This window comes from Mustela lutreola, chromosome 15, assembly GCF_030435805.1.
Source record: "Mustela lutreola isolate mMusLut2 chromosome 15, mMusLut2.pri, whole genome shotgun sequence".
Classification (NCBI taxonomy): domain Eukaryota; kingdom Metazoa; phylum Chordata; class Mammalia; order Carnivora; family Mustelidae; genus Mustela; species Mustela lutreola.
In genome coordinates this window covers 43,966,854-43,979,763 of record NC_081304.1, presented here as the reverse complement: position 1 = coordinate 43,979,763, position 12,910 = coordinate 43,966,854, and the positions used below count along the sequence as shown (strand labels likewise).

At 50.8% G+C, this 12,910-nt stretch overlaps 1 pseudogene; it reads right to left on the bottom strand.

Annotated features, from left to right (window-relative positions):
* Window positions 1–11,838: 11,838 nt before the first annotated feature.
* Window positions 11,839–11,937, bottom strand: LOC131817207 (U6 spliceosomal RNA; annotated as a pseudogene).
* Window positions 11,938–12,910: the final 973 nt, after the last annotated feature.

The window sequence follows — 12,910 nt, the reverse complement described above, 5'->3', positions numbered from 1 at the left end:
GGAGGCAAGGGAAGACAGTAGATGAGGGCAGTGAAAGACCCGCGGATCCCCTTACCCAAGAATCCAACACTGCCACTGGATGCAATCAGCAAGAGGTTCTTTATTGTTACGCAGGCGCCTGCGGGTGGTCAGCGCGCACCTGCGGGTGGTCAGCAGCTCCTGCTAGCTGAGCACACCCGGCTGTGGTGGCGCCGGGTTTTTATAAACAGGTACAAACAAGTTTTGGGTGGGGCGCAACTGATTGGTTGACAGTTAGAACTTTTGAAAAAGGCCTTAGTGGAGTTTGCTGATTGGCTCTAAGGACCCACGCGCGGGAAGAGAGAGGCGGGAAGGGGGAACAAGCTGGTTGGTTCTGAGGGCCCGCGCGCGGGAGGAGAGAGGCGGGAAAGGGGAACAAGAAGGGGGAAGGTAGGAATGCCATCATGGCGTCTCTATTATTTCTATAAGCCAAGCGGTTACAGAAGGGCAAAAGAGCGATTAATAAGCAATTAATAACCTAATTAATAACCTGGTCTATACCTAAAAGCCAGCGGTTTACAGAAAAGCAAACAAGCGGTTAGTTATCCTATCTATCTTCTAGGGGAGGAGTCTTTCAGCAGCAGGGAGGGAAACCTGGGACAGAGGTGAGGGGAGCCAAGAGCAGGAAAGTGGCCTCCACCAGGAGCCTCTCCTGATCTTTCCAAAGATATTTGAAGTGCAACCGGGGATCAAAATGAAGATGAAATACCACCATTGTAAGCCTTCCAATTTAATAAGACACAGGTGAACGGACACTTCCTATGCACAGGCTCTGCCAGGCACAATCACATCTCCTTAGTGCCTGGTTTGAGGCCTGAAAGCATCGTTTATCAGACACAACCCAATTCTAAAAACTCCGAACGGGAAGGAGGTACACCTGTCTTACAATCATCGAGGGGAAAGTTAGAGCTTCCGTAATGCAGGAGGCTTCCCACGACGGATGGTGGTGCCCAGGGACCAAGGGTCTGGCCTCTCTGAACCTCAACTCTCCATCTGTAAATGGGGTGATCATCACTTCTGCACACCCACAGGGCTCTCGGGGTCTGATGACCCTCCTTGGTGAAACGTGAGGGCTCGATCCATATGGAGAGCACAGCCTGGCCCCAGCCTGGAGAGTGTCCTGGAGTCTGGGTGGTTCCGGGCACCCTGTCCTGACCCTTGAGGCCCCACTGTCCTCCATCCCCAGCCCTACCTGCCTCCTCCCCACTCCCCCACCCTGTGTGCCCTGGAAAGCTCTCTGAGCTAGTCTAGGGCAGGCTTCTCAGTCCCCTCTGGACAATGGTATCACCTGCAGGCATTAGGAAATGCTGATACCTGGCCACTGCCCATTCAAACAGCCCCAGGGTGGGGCCGGAGCATCTGGATTCTTGAAAGCTTTCCAGTGGGCATCCCAACGGTCTTTTGAGGCTGGGAACCACTGGAATAGACTCTAGAGCCTGGCTACTTGTTGCTGGACCATTAGCTTGGGCATCAGCAGAAGCTGGCAAAAAAGGGCAGAAATTTGGGCCACACCTTGAACTTGAACAAGATCTACCTTTAAGGGACGCCTGGGTGGCTCAGTTGGTTAAGCAGCTGCCTTCGGCTCGGGTCATGATCCCAGCGTCCTGGGATTGAGTCCCGCATCAGGCTCCTTGCTCGGCGGGGAGCCTGCTTCCCCCTCTGCCTCTGTCTGCCTGTGCTCGCGCTCTCTCTCTCTGATAAATAAATAAAATCTTTAAAAAAAAAAAAAAAGATTTACCTTTAACAAGATCCCCAGGTGGTTCATTTGCATGTTAAAGTCGAGGAATCTCCAGTCTGCATGCCTGAAAGGGAGCTAGCTGGCTAGTCTCACCTCAGAGGTATCTTCTCCAGTCTTTTATCTCCCCTCCAAAGACAATAGTCACTTCCTTTCTTTCCTACTGCCAGGATCTAGTGTAACAAACTGAGAAAATCTAGGCAAGACTGAGAAACAAAGAGAAGGACAAAGAGAGGAAACCCTGGGTACGTTTGGCAATTCACAGCTGCAGAGGACTGCATCCCTCTTCCCAGAGTGTTTCCCAGGGAGGCTGGGTCCCTTTGTGGAGGAGGGGGCCTATGTGTAGAGGACATATGTGCGCGCGCGCGTGTATGAGTGCGTGTGTGTCAGAGGGTCATCATGGTGGGTGTGCCCCCAAGGCACCATACCCAAGGAAGCACAAAACTTCACCAGCCTCTGGCCCCTACAGCTGTGGACCTGCTGGAACCTGCTAGAACCTGTTAGCCACCCAGAGAAAGTCCAACAGGTGTCTTCAAGCTACAGCTTGGATGAAAACTTCTGTTCGCCACCAACATGAACTCTCTGACTCGTCTGAGTCTCTACCCGCCAGACTCTGGGTCCTAGAGGACCAGCGGGGGACGTCTCTGGCACCCTCACCCTGCGGCAGGAATCCCTACTCTCACGGTTGGGTCGGTACCCGGGGTTCCTTCTCAGTTTGCGGAGGGACGCACGGGCCCCTCCAGGCAGAGGAGGCACGGGAATGGTTAAAAAAAAAAAAAAAAGTTCCCCTTCCTGGATATGTCCGCAGCCCAGCTCCCAGCCTAGATCCCCAAGGGACAGCTGGGTTTCAGCTACGGATTTCAGAGACCCGGGCACGGAGGCCTGCCCCCCCTCCCGTTGCGGGAGGGCTGTAGAGAGTCCCTCCCTGGAGCCCGGGGCAGAGCGGGTCAGCTGGAAGCTCGGCCCAGCCCGGGCTTCTGCCTCCTGCATAATTGATCCGCTGCCTGGCGGTGGACTTGAATAATTCATCCCGGGAAGGAAGCTCTGAGGACTGCAAATTGGAGGCAGCCAAGCTCCTCCCACCTCATGGAGCTCAGGGTTTACTCCTCTTTGCCTAATGGGCTTCCTGGGAGGCCCTGGTGAATCTCAAGTTTCTCCTCCTGCCCGTGGGTGGGCCCAGGAAAGGCCCTGTAGGTTTGGGGGGGGATGGGGCTGACTGGTACAGAGCTGCCTGCAGCCCCTGCAGCCAGGTGACCCATCCCGCCCAGGTTTCCCGCTGCTCCCCCGGATGCTAGAGTCACTGCCGCAACCCCCTCCGCACCCCCAAGCTGAAGCCTTTCACTTCTAGGATGAGCTGTTTGCTTACACCTGCGAAGGTCCTAAGGCCATCGTGACCTGTGGCGCCTGCTCCGTAAACTCCTTATTGATGTCGATGCCACTTATAAATGGTGGCTCCGTCGTGGCCGTCCAGGTCGTGGCGAAGGGCTGAGGGCAGCAGCTGGGAAGGGGTGTGGGGGCGGATGATGAAGTCCGCTTGGGCCGGGGTGCAGTCCGAGCCCCGGGGGTGTGGGGCTTGTAGCGGAGGGCAGGAGGTGTGGGGGGGGCGCGAGAGGGCAGGGGCCATCCCAAGAATTATTCAGGATTCCTCTCTCTGACCAAACTTTTCCAAAGGACCATCTCAGGGGCTCCAACGCTGCCTGGGAAGGGCAGAGGGACTGCAGGGTTTGGAGTCCCCCAGCTTTTCCCGGACACTGTAGATCTTGGGATCGATTCTGGTCCCTGCTTCCATTTCCCACTTATTTATGAAGGGTAAGTTCCAGCCTATAAGTCAGACCAACCTGGGGGATGCAAGAAGCATCATTTCTCCTTTGCCCCCACGTGGCCTGGTGGCAGAGACCTAAACTTGGTCAGTTCGGATGTCTTTCCCCTGACTGTAGCAGCCTGAGGTGTGGGGGACCTGCGTGGTGACAGTCTGGTCCCCGCAGATGGCTGTGGGGTCAACCCTCTCCTCTTCAGTCTCCGTTCTCTCCTTTGCTCCTCCACCCTCTCCTATGCTCACGGATGGTTCCATTGTCTCCTCACTGAATCCATTAAGACATATTTTTGGTGGAGGTCCTCCCAACGCCAGTGTATACAAGATAGGGTTCTTTTTATCTCATTTAACAAGAAGTCCAGAGGTAGGCAGCCCGGGGAGGGGCAGTGTCCCCATGGGGTCATCATCCCAGTGCCTGCAGTCTTCTGGCTTCACTCTCTGAGCCTGGGGCTTTTGCCCTTCCGCATTCCAACATTCCACCTTCCGCGTGGCCACAGGATGGCTGCCATGACTCCAGCCATTCCCGCTAGCAAGAAGGAGGAAGGGGGGAGGGCAGAAAGGGCCAAAGAAGGTTGGGTGGGCTCTGTTTTAGGAGCTTTCCTGCAAGTCCCATCTTGTGACTTCTGCTTTGCATACTTTGACCACAGCTGTGTCACATGGCTTGGTCTCTGCTCACAAGCTGCTCATAGCCTAGAAAGGCAGAGAGACACGCAAAGTAGACAGAGTTGGGGCTATGTGAAGATGGGGTTAAGCAGAGAGAACCCCAGCAGCGCTGAGGAGGGGCCAGAGGAGCTGAGCTCTGGGCTGAGCTGAGTGTTGGTGTGGGAGGAGGAGACGGTAAGGAAGGGCATCCTAGGGAACAGCCTGAGTAAATACCCAGAGGTCAGGAGGGGCGTGGCCTGTGCCACAAAGATCATGCTGTTGGATAGCCTGGGAGGGGTGAGAGCAGACAGGTGGTGAGGACCTGACCCGTCCCAGGAGGCCTGGGAGTTGTTGCCTGTGTCCAGGACCCCAACCTTGAAGACGTTTGTTGTTTCTTGCTTCTGTCTTAAGTGGAGCCTGTCCTAACTAACCCGTCTCTCCAGATGCGGGGCCCGACTTCTCACTGAGCTATCTGCTCTTCAGGTGGCCAGATCAGAAGCAGATGCTTCCTTCTTACTGCTCAACCGCGTTCGTCTTCCCGAGGGCGCTCCGAGCCAAGATGACCAACGTGAAAGCCAGCATCATCATTATTATTACTGCTAGTATGCGCGGCTGATTGGCTGTTAGTAATTGCCGAAAACCACAAGTTGCTTCTTTCTTGCTTTGAAACAGTATTTGCAACATAGACACTTCCCCTTTCCTTATCACTCGAGGTGAATCAAATAAAACGCATTACGAAATCCTCTAAGTTGGGGACTGGCTAACTTTTTCTGTAAGGGGCCAGAGAGTAGCCCTAAAGGAGCCATAGAAAATACAAAGAAATGAATGTGTATGGCCAGGTTCCAATAAAAGTTTATTTACAAAAACCTGCAGTAACTACTGGGTATTTACCCCAAAGATACTGATGTAGTGAAAAGAAGGATACACCATCTGTACACCAATGTTTATAGCAGCAATGGCCACAGTCACCAAACTGTGGGAAGAACCAAGATGCCCTTCAATGGACGAATGGATAAGAAGATGTGGTCCATATACACTATGGAGTATTATGCCTCCATCAGAAAGGATGAATACCCAACTTTTGTATCAACATGACAGGACTGGAGATGATTATGCTGAGTGAAATAAGTTAAGCAGAGAGTCAGTGGTCATATGGTCTCACTTATTTGTGGAGTATAAGGAATAACATGGAGGACATTGGGAGATGGAGAGGAGAAGTGAGTTGGGGGAAATTGGAGGGGGAGACGAACCATGAGAGACTGTGGACTCTGAGAAAAAAACTGAGGGTTTTGGAGGGGAGGGGGGTGGAGGATTGGGTGAGCCTGGTGGTGGTTATTATGGAGGGGACGGATTGCATGGAGCACTGGGCGTGATGCATAAACAATGAATGCTGGAACACTGGAAATAAATAAAATAAAATAAAATAAAAATAAAATGGAAAGACAAAAACAAAATCAAAAACATGCAGGGGAGGGCGCCTGGGTGGCTCAGTGGGTTAAGCCGCTGCCTTCAGCTCGGGTCATGATCTCAGGGTCTCTGCTCAGCAGGGAGCCTGCTTCCCCCTCTCTCTCTGCCTGCCTCTCTACTTGTGATCTCTGTCTGTCAAATAAATAAATAAAATCTTTAAAAAAAAAAAAAGAACATGCAGGGGACTGGAATTGCCACATGGGCCATGGTCTGCCCACACTAGCTCTAAACCCATGCTCCTGCCTGGTAGGTGATTAATCCCTTATTATAGGTAAATCAGGGACAGTGGAGGGGTGGCTTGATGGCTCATCCTATGCTGATAAAACCCATCAGAAGCACCCATGAAGGAAGAAGGAAGGAACAGTCAGATGATCAATATCTACACTGGAAATAAACACGATGGAATCTTCATTCCAAAAGGTGTTCCCGCAACTCCCATGGGCCAGGCCATGGGCTGGGAACTGGAGGCGAGGGGGGGAAACGAAAGACAATGTCTGTGGGTCACGGTGCTCCTGGGGCCTCCAGGGAAGAGGTGTGGGGAGCCAGCCGTCTGCGGGAGACACAACGACCAGCCCGCAGGGGGACAATGAGGCAGGCAGGGTGACACCCCTTGATCCTGTGGCTGGGAAACGGGTGCACAGAAGAGGGTTCTATCATCAAAGAGATCAGGAAAACACTGACTTAAATAAGGCTAAGTACGGGCGCTTGATTGGAAGACTTCTCAGAGCCTTGAACACGCTGGCCTACCACGTGAACCACCAAGAGAAGCTAGAGAGGGGTATTTCCTAAAACTAATGCACAGCCCAGCCCTTTCTTGCAAACCTACTTTAGATTTGCAGAGCCGGACATTTCCCTGTGTTATTAAAGACTCTTGGTGAACATCCTTTTTAGTGGCTGTATAATATGTATAAACCATCATTTATTTATTGGCTTATCTTTCTTCCCATTGCTGGGCATGGCTCAGCAAGGTTGCATGGCCCCTGGCACCCCCAGGCCACAGGCTCAGCAGCCAGGAGCCTCTTTCTCCCAAAAGTCAGGAGCTGGAGAAGTGGGTGGCTGGGGGTCAGTCAGCCCACATTCTTGCCTCAGTTTCCTCCCATGTCTCCAAAGTTTCTCTGCTTGTTTCCCCGGATGCAGAATTTTCTTCTTCGCATGTCTTCATTTGCTTTGAATTCTAGGTTCCTCAAGGACATTTTAACAGGGATCTCCTGGTGCACAGTGGCCTGTCAGGGGCTGAGGTTTCCGGGTGAGAGACCTGGTTTTTCTGGGAACCCTCCTCCCACTCGGGAACGAAGTGAGCAGGAGAAGCATGCGTGGCGCACGGACCAGCATTCCCAGGAGACTCTCGGGCCCTGCGAATGCGGTCAGGAACCCTCCTCCTCAAGAACTTGGTGCTCCCTGGCCGGCGCAAACTTTGTTTTTTAACATTGTTTGTTTGTTTGTTTTTAAGATTTAATTTATTTATTTATTTGACAGAGAGAGAGAGACAGAGATCACAAGTAGGCAGAGAGGCAGGCAGAGAGAGAGGGGGACAGGCTTCCTGCTGAGCAGAGAGCCTGATGCAGGGTTCAATGCCAGGACCCCGAGACCATGACGGAGCCAAAGGCAGAGGCTTAATCCACCGAGCCACCCAGGCGCCCCTAACATTGTTTTTAAACATAAAAATGATACAAGTTACGCACCTCAAAGTGAAATCAGCAGGCATCCCAGGGGAAGGGACAAAAGAGTCCTTCCAGTTTTTAGTCCATAGTCTTTCCTATCCTCAGACTCTCGCAACAAGCTCTTATTTCTGTATTACTCTCACAATTTATGTATGTTTTTAAAAATAGGAATGTAGGGGGGAGGAAACAATCTTCCCCATAATCCATTAGCCGAAGCAATCACTGTGAGTACCTGAGCATTTGTCTTCCAGGCTTCCAGAAAGGAATTTGTTTTCAATACACAGCAACTTGCTCGGTAGTAAAAGGGCTCAGCTCCGGACTCTTGGCACCGGAGTTGGACCTTGAGGAGGTGAAGTAGCTGTCCCCTTCCATTTCCCACAAAACGACCTCCTCACACATCCCAGCCTCACACCACCAAAAGGACACACAGAAAAGCACAACGTGGGTGGGATTCGGGGGGGTGGGGGCTGTTTTCAGAGGGGCTAGAAGCCTAGAGAAGCTCTCTCTCTCCTTGTTCGGACTGGGATGATCTCCAGAAAACCTCCCTCCCCTGGCCTGGGCATCGCCTCCAGGGACCTCCCCAGGCTTTATGTCTCCTGACCTTTGCTTCGGATTCAATTTTTGCTCTTGGCCCTCGCCCTAAAACTTCGGTCTGGCTCTTGTCTCAAATCTTCTCTCAGTCCCTGCCCCAGTTTTCCTTCGCTGGAACCCTGCCCTCCCATGGCCCCAGCTGGAGACAAATACCTCCAGGACCTCCTCCTTCCCCTACTGAGGTCAGAGGTCCTTCTCTACGGGCCGGGCTTTCTGTGGGCCTGTCCACATAAGGGACCACTTGGACGCTGGAAAGTGCAGGGATTCAACCTGGATGGGCCCTTGGTTTCCTTATGTCCCTCATACCAGCTCATAGCTCTCCCCAAATCTACCCATCTGTGGGGACCTTTGGGAAGCTGAGTCAAGTCCCAGGCCAGGCTCCCTCTAGGGTGTCAGGACATTCCTCGGAGAGGGAGACACACGGTTCCAGGTCCAGCCAGCTTGCCCTCCCAGAGGAACCAAACGCAGGGAACTCATGTTTTGATCATGGCCCGTGGGAGCTGTTCTTGTGTTGGTTAAATAGGCAGGAGGTAAACATGCACCGAGGAGACCAACTTTGGCTCCCTGTGCACCGGGTTTCATTATAATGACGACAGCATAGAAGGTGGGCGGGGGGGGGGGGCAAGGAAAAACCCCTTAGCAGTGCTCCCCCGCCACCAGTGTGTACGGGCTCTCCTGTGCTCCCTCTGGATGACTTCTCGGGAGTGTGCAGTGGTCTCTTCCTTCCTTAACTTCATTCTGATTACAAAATTAATACTTCATTGCGACAGACTTGGAAAATGCAAAAAGTGAAATGAACAAGACAGAAATGTCCCGAAATTGCATACTTGAGTCCCTCTCTCCCACATTCGGCAGGCGTCTCGTCAGCAGGCACACACCATTCTCTGAGCTCATCTTACTGATTTGTTTTGCTTGTTGACTGTTGATTTCTCCCCCACCACAATCTTAAATCCTTTTTTAAATTTAAATTTAAATTTTTAAAAAAGATTTATTTTATTTTATTCTATTTTTATTTATTTATTTTTACAGAGGGAGAGAGAGAGAGACAGCAAGAGAGGGCACACAAGCAGGGGGAGTGGGAGAGGGAGAAGCAGGCTTCCTGCTGAGCAGGGAGCCTGATGCCGGGGCTCGATCCCAGGATCCTGAGATCATGACCTGAGCTGAAGGCAGATGCTTAACTACTGAGCCACCCAGGCACCCCAAGATTTATTTTATTTTTAAAAAGAGTTTATTTATTTGACAGGGAGAGAAACAGCTGAGTAGGGAGCTGGGTTCGGGGCTCGATCCCAGGACTCTGAGATTATGACCTGAGCTGAAGGCAGATGCCCAACTGACTGAGCCACCCAGGCACCTCTCTTCTTCTCCCCTCTTCCTCCTCCCTTCCTCCCCCTCCTCTTCTCTCCCTCCTTTTCCTCCCCCACCTTCGTCCCCCCTCCTTCCCCTGACCCTCCCCTTCCTTCTTCTTTTTTTAAGCATCTGCTGCTTAAAACCATCATTTATTTGGTTTGGCTGTGAGTACGAAGTGTATACAAGTTGAGTTGCACCAAAGTCCAAAAGTCTGTCTTCTGTCTGTCTTATACCCCAATGAATGCCCAGGGCCCATGAAAAGGCTGGGCTGGAGGTGCTTTACTGTACTCTGATGAGTGAATGAATGCAGGCCAATGTGTAGGTTTTCACTCTGTGGTGATCACCCACAGGAGACGGTGGTAGGCAGGAAAGGGTAATAGTTTAGCAATTGTCTGATACTCACCACTTTAAATGAAACCTGTCAATTGCACTTGCTAATTAAAAATAAAAATCCCCCCCCCTCTCTGGGTCTTCACTCTTTCCAAACCAAAAAGTATCTCAGTGCAGCTTTAGAGACGCCTGTCGCACTTGCTGTCTCCCACCAGCAACCGTTCCCAAGTGGGATCCAACACCACAGCTCCTGACTGTCTATAGTTTAAAATCCAGCATAGGTCTCTCTGTTCCCCAAATCTGGGCTCTTTCCCAGCTGCCTCCACCGAGGCCGTCAGTCTTCTTTCTGGTCACTTACAGCCATCAGCACTTCTGAAACCAGAATATGAGATCTTGTATGGATTTTTTTTTTAAAGATTTTATTTATTTATTTGTCAGAGAGAGAGATAGCACATGCACAAGGAGGCAGGGAGGCAGGCAGAGGCGGAGAGAGAAGCAGGCTCCCTGCCAAGCAAGGAGCCCAATGCGGATGGATCCCAGGACTCTGGGATCATGACCTGAGCCCAAGGCAGTGGCTTAACCAACTGAGCCACCCAGGTGCCCCAGAGATCTTGTATGGATTTAACTTCACAGGCCAAACCATTATTTTAATGAGAGGCCTTAGAGTTTTCAACTCTGGATTGCTGCTCATGTTTCTGGGGTTTCTGGGGAGTCTGTTCCTGAATGTTTCCTCCAGCCCCTGGGGCAGCTCTCACTGGCTCACCCACAACAAGGGCAAAGTCCTGCCTGCCCAAGGAGCCTCCTTGAGACACGCATGACCCAGCACCTGCAGTCCCAAGAGCCCTCTGCCCCAAGATGCTTACCTTGCTCAGGGGGGATCTCCCCAGGGCAGATCAGGGGTGCGGCGAGGTGGCGGGGTATGGTTGGGGGGAGCTGAACACTGGAGGCTCATTCTCAGGGGGATAGTTGGTCCTGCTGGGAAGGAAAACCACCTCCCTTGAGCCTTCTCCTGCCTCAGAGAAGGAACAGCAGAAATTAAGAAAACCCTCCATCTGGGAACATGAGCCTGTGTTTGGAGAGAACAGACCTGAAGAAGTCACCTCCTTTACAGATGGTTAGTAGAGCACACAGAGGAGTTAAATAGCAAATTGCAGATTTTCATTTTCACTAAAAACGTTAGTTTCCTGGGGATGCCTGGGTGGCTCAGTTGGTTAAATGCCTTCAGCTCAGGTCAGGATCCCAGAGTCTTGGGATCGAGTCCAGCATCGGGCTTCTTGCTCAGCAGGGAGCCTGCTTCTCCCTCTGCCTGCCACTCGCCCTGCTTGTGCTCACTCTCTCTCTTCAAAGATTTTACCTTTAAAAAAGAAGGAGGGGGCTGGTGCCTGGGTGGCTCAGTGGGTTAAACTTCTGCCTTCGGCTCAGGTCATGATCTCAGGGTCCTGGGATCGAGCCCCACACCAGGTTCTCCGCTCAGCAGGGAGCCTGCTTTCCCCCTCTCTCTCTGCCTGCCTCTCTGCCTACTTGTCATCTCTCTCTCTCTGCGTCAACTAACTAACTAACTAACTAAATAAATAAAATCTTTAAAAAAATATTTAAAAACAAAAACAAAATAAACTTCAGTCTCCTTCTTAATGCCAGTTACCCGGGGACAAATCATAAGATCCTCCGTCCCACTCCCAGAAGCTCTAGTTTCACACTCCACTAACATTTACTGAACATCTCCGATGGACCACTTACCTTTCACATAAACTCATTTGAGTATATGTCACAGGGGTGTCAAACTCTTTTAAAGGGGATTTACTTTTCCCATTTTACAGATGAGAACCCAAAGGTTTATAAATGCCTAAGTTACTGTAATTACACACAGCTAGCCAGGAGCACTGGCAGAATGAAAATGACATCTTTGGCTTCAACCCTGACAGCAGAGAATCTCTCCTCAGTTTTAAACCCACAGTGTTCAGTCTTCATTTTTTTTTTTTTAAGATTTTATTTATTTATTTGACAGAGAGAGATCACAAGTAGGCAGAGAGGCAGGTAGAAAGAGAGAGAGGAGGAAGCAGGCTCCCCACTGAGCAGAGAGCCCGATGTGGGGCTTGATTCCAGGACCCTGGGATCATGACCTGAGCCGAAGGCAAAGGCTTTAACCCACTGAGCCACCCAGGTGCCCCTCAGTCCTCATTTTTGATTGCAGTAAAATACATGTAACATAAAACTTACCATCTTATTCATTTGAAAAAAAAATGGAATACTTCATGAATTTACATGTCATCCTTGCGCTGGGGACACGCCCATTTTCCCTTGTTCCAGTTTTGGCAAGCATCCCTCTTACTCATCTTTACGTGTACGGTTCATTAAGTCATGTTAAATATATTTACATCTTTGCAGCAACCATCCCCATCCGTCTCCAGAACTCCTTTCATCTTGCAAAATGCAAACCCTGCACCTGTTAAACCCTAACTCCACATTGCCCCCCCTCCCTGAGTCCTCTGGCAACCACATTATTTTCTATTTTGTTTTCTGTCTCTGAGAATTTGACTGCTCTATGTGCCTCATCTAATATGTGGAATCATACAGTGTTTGTCTTTTTTTTTTTTTTTTTTTTTTAAAGATTTTATTTATTTTATTTGACAGACAGAGATTACAAATAGGCAGAGAGGCAGGCAGAGAGAGAGAGGAGGAAGCAGGCTCCCTGCCGAGCAGAGAGCCCGATGCGGGACTCGATCCCAGGACCCTGAGATCATGACCTGAGCCGAAGGCAGCGGCTTAACCCACTGAGCCACCCAGGCGCCCCAGTGTTTGTCTTTTTGTCACTGGTTTCTCTCAGCCTAATGTTCTCAAGGTTCATCCATGTTGTTGCAGGTATTAGGATTTCCTTCCTTTTTAGGGCTGAACAGTATTCCACGGGACACACATACCACATTTTGTTGATCCGTTCATCAACAGATGACATATCCGTTCATCAACAGTATCAACAGATACTTTGATTTCGTCCACCCTTTGCTTATTGTGAATAATGCTATGAATGTCAGTGTCCATGTAACTCTTAGAGACCTCTGATTTCATTTCTTTGGGGGCATATACCCACAAATGGAGTTATGGATCATATGCAAATTCAGAGTGACAATGCCAAGTGTTGACGAAGATGTGGAAACTGGAATATTCATACGTTGTTGGTTGGAATGGAAACTGGGAGAGTCATTTTGGAAAACCATGACAGGGGCACCTGGGTGGCTCAGGGGTTAAAGCCTCTGCCTTCGGCTCAGGTCATGATCTCGGGGTCCTAGGATCGAGCCCAGCGTCGGGCTT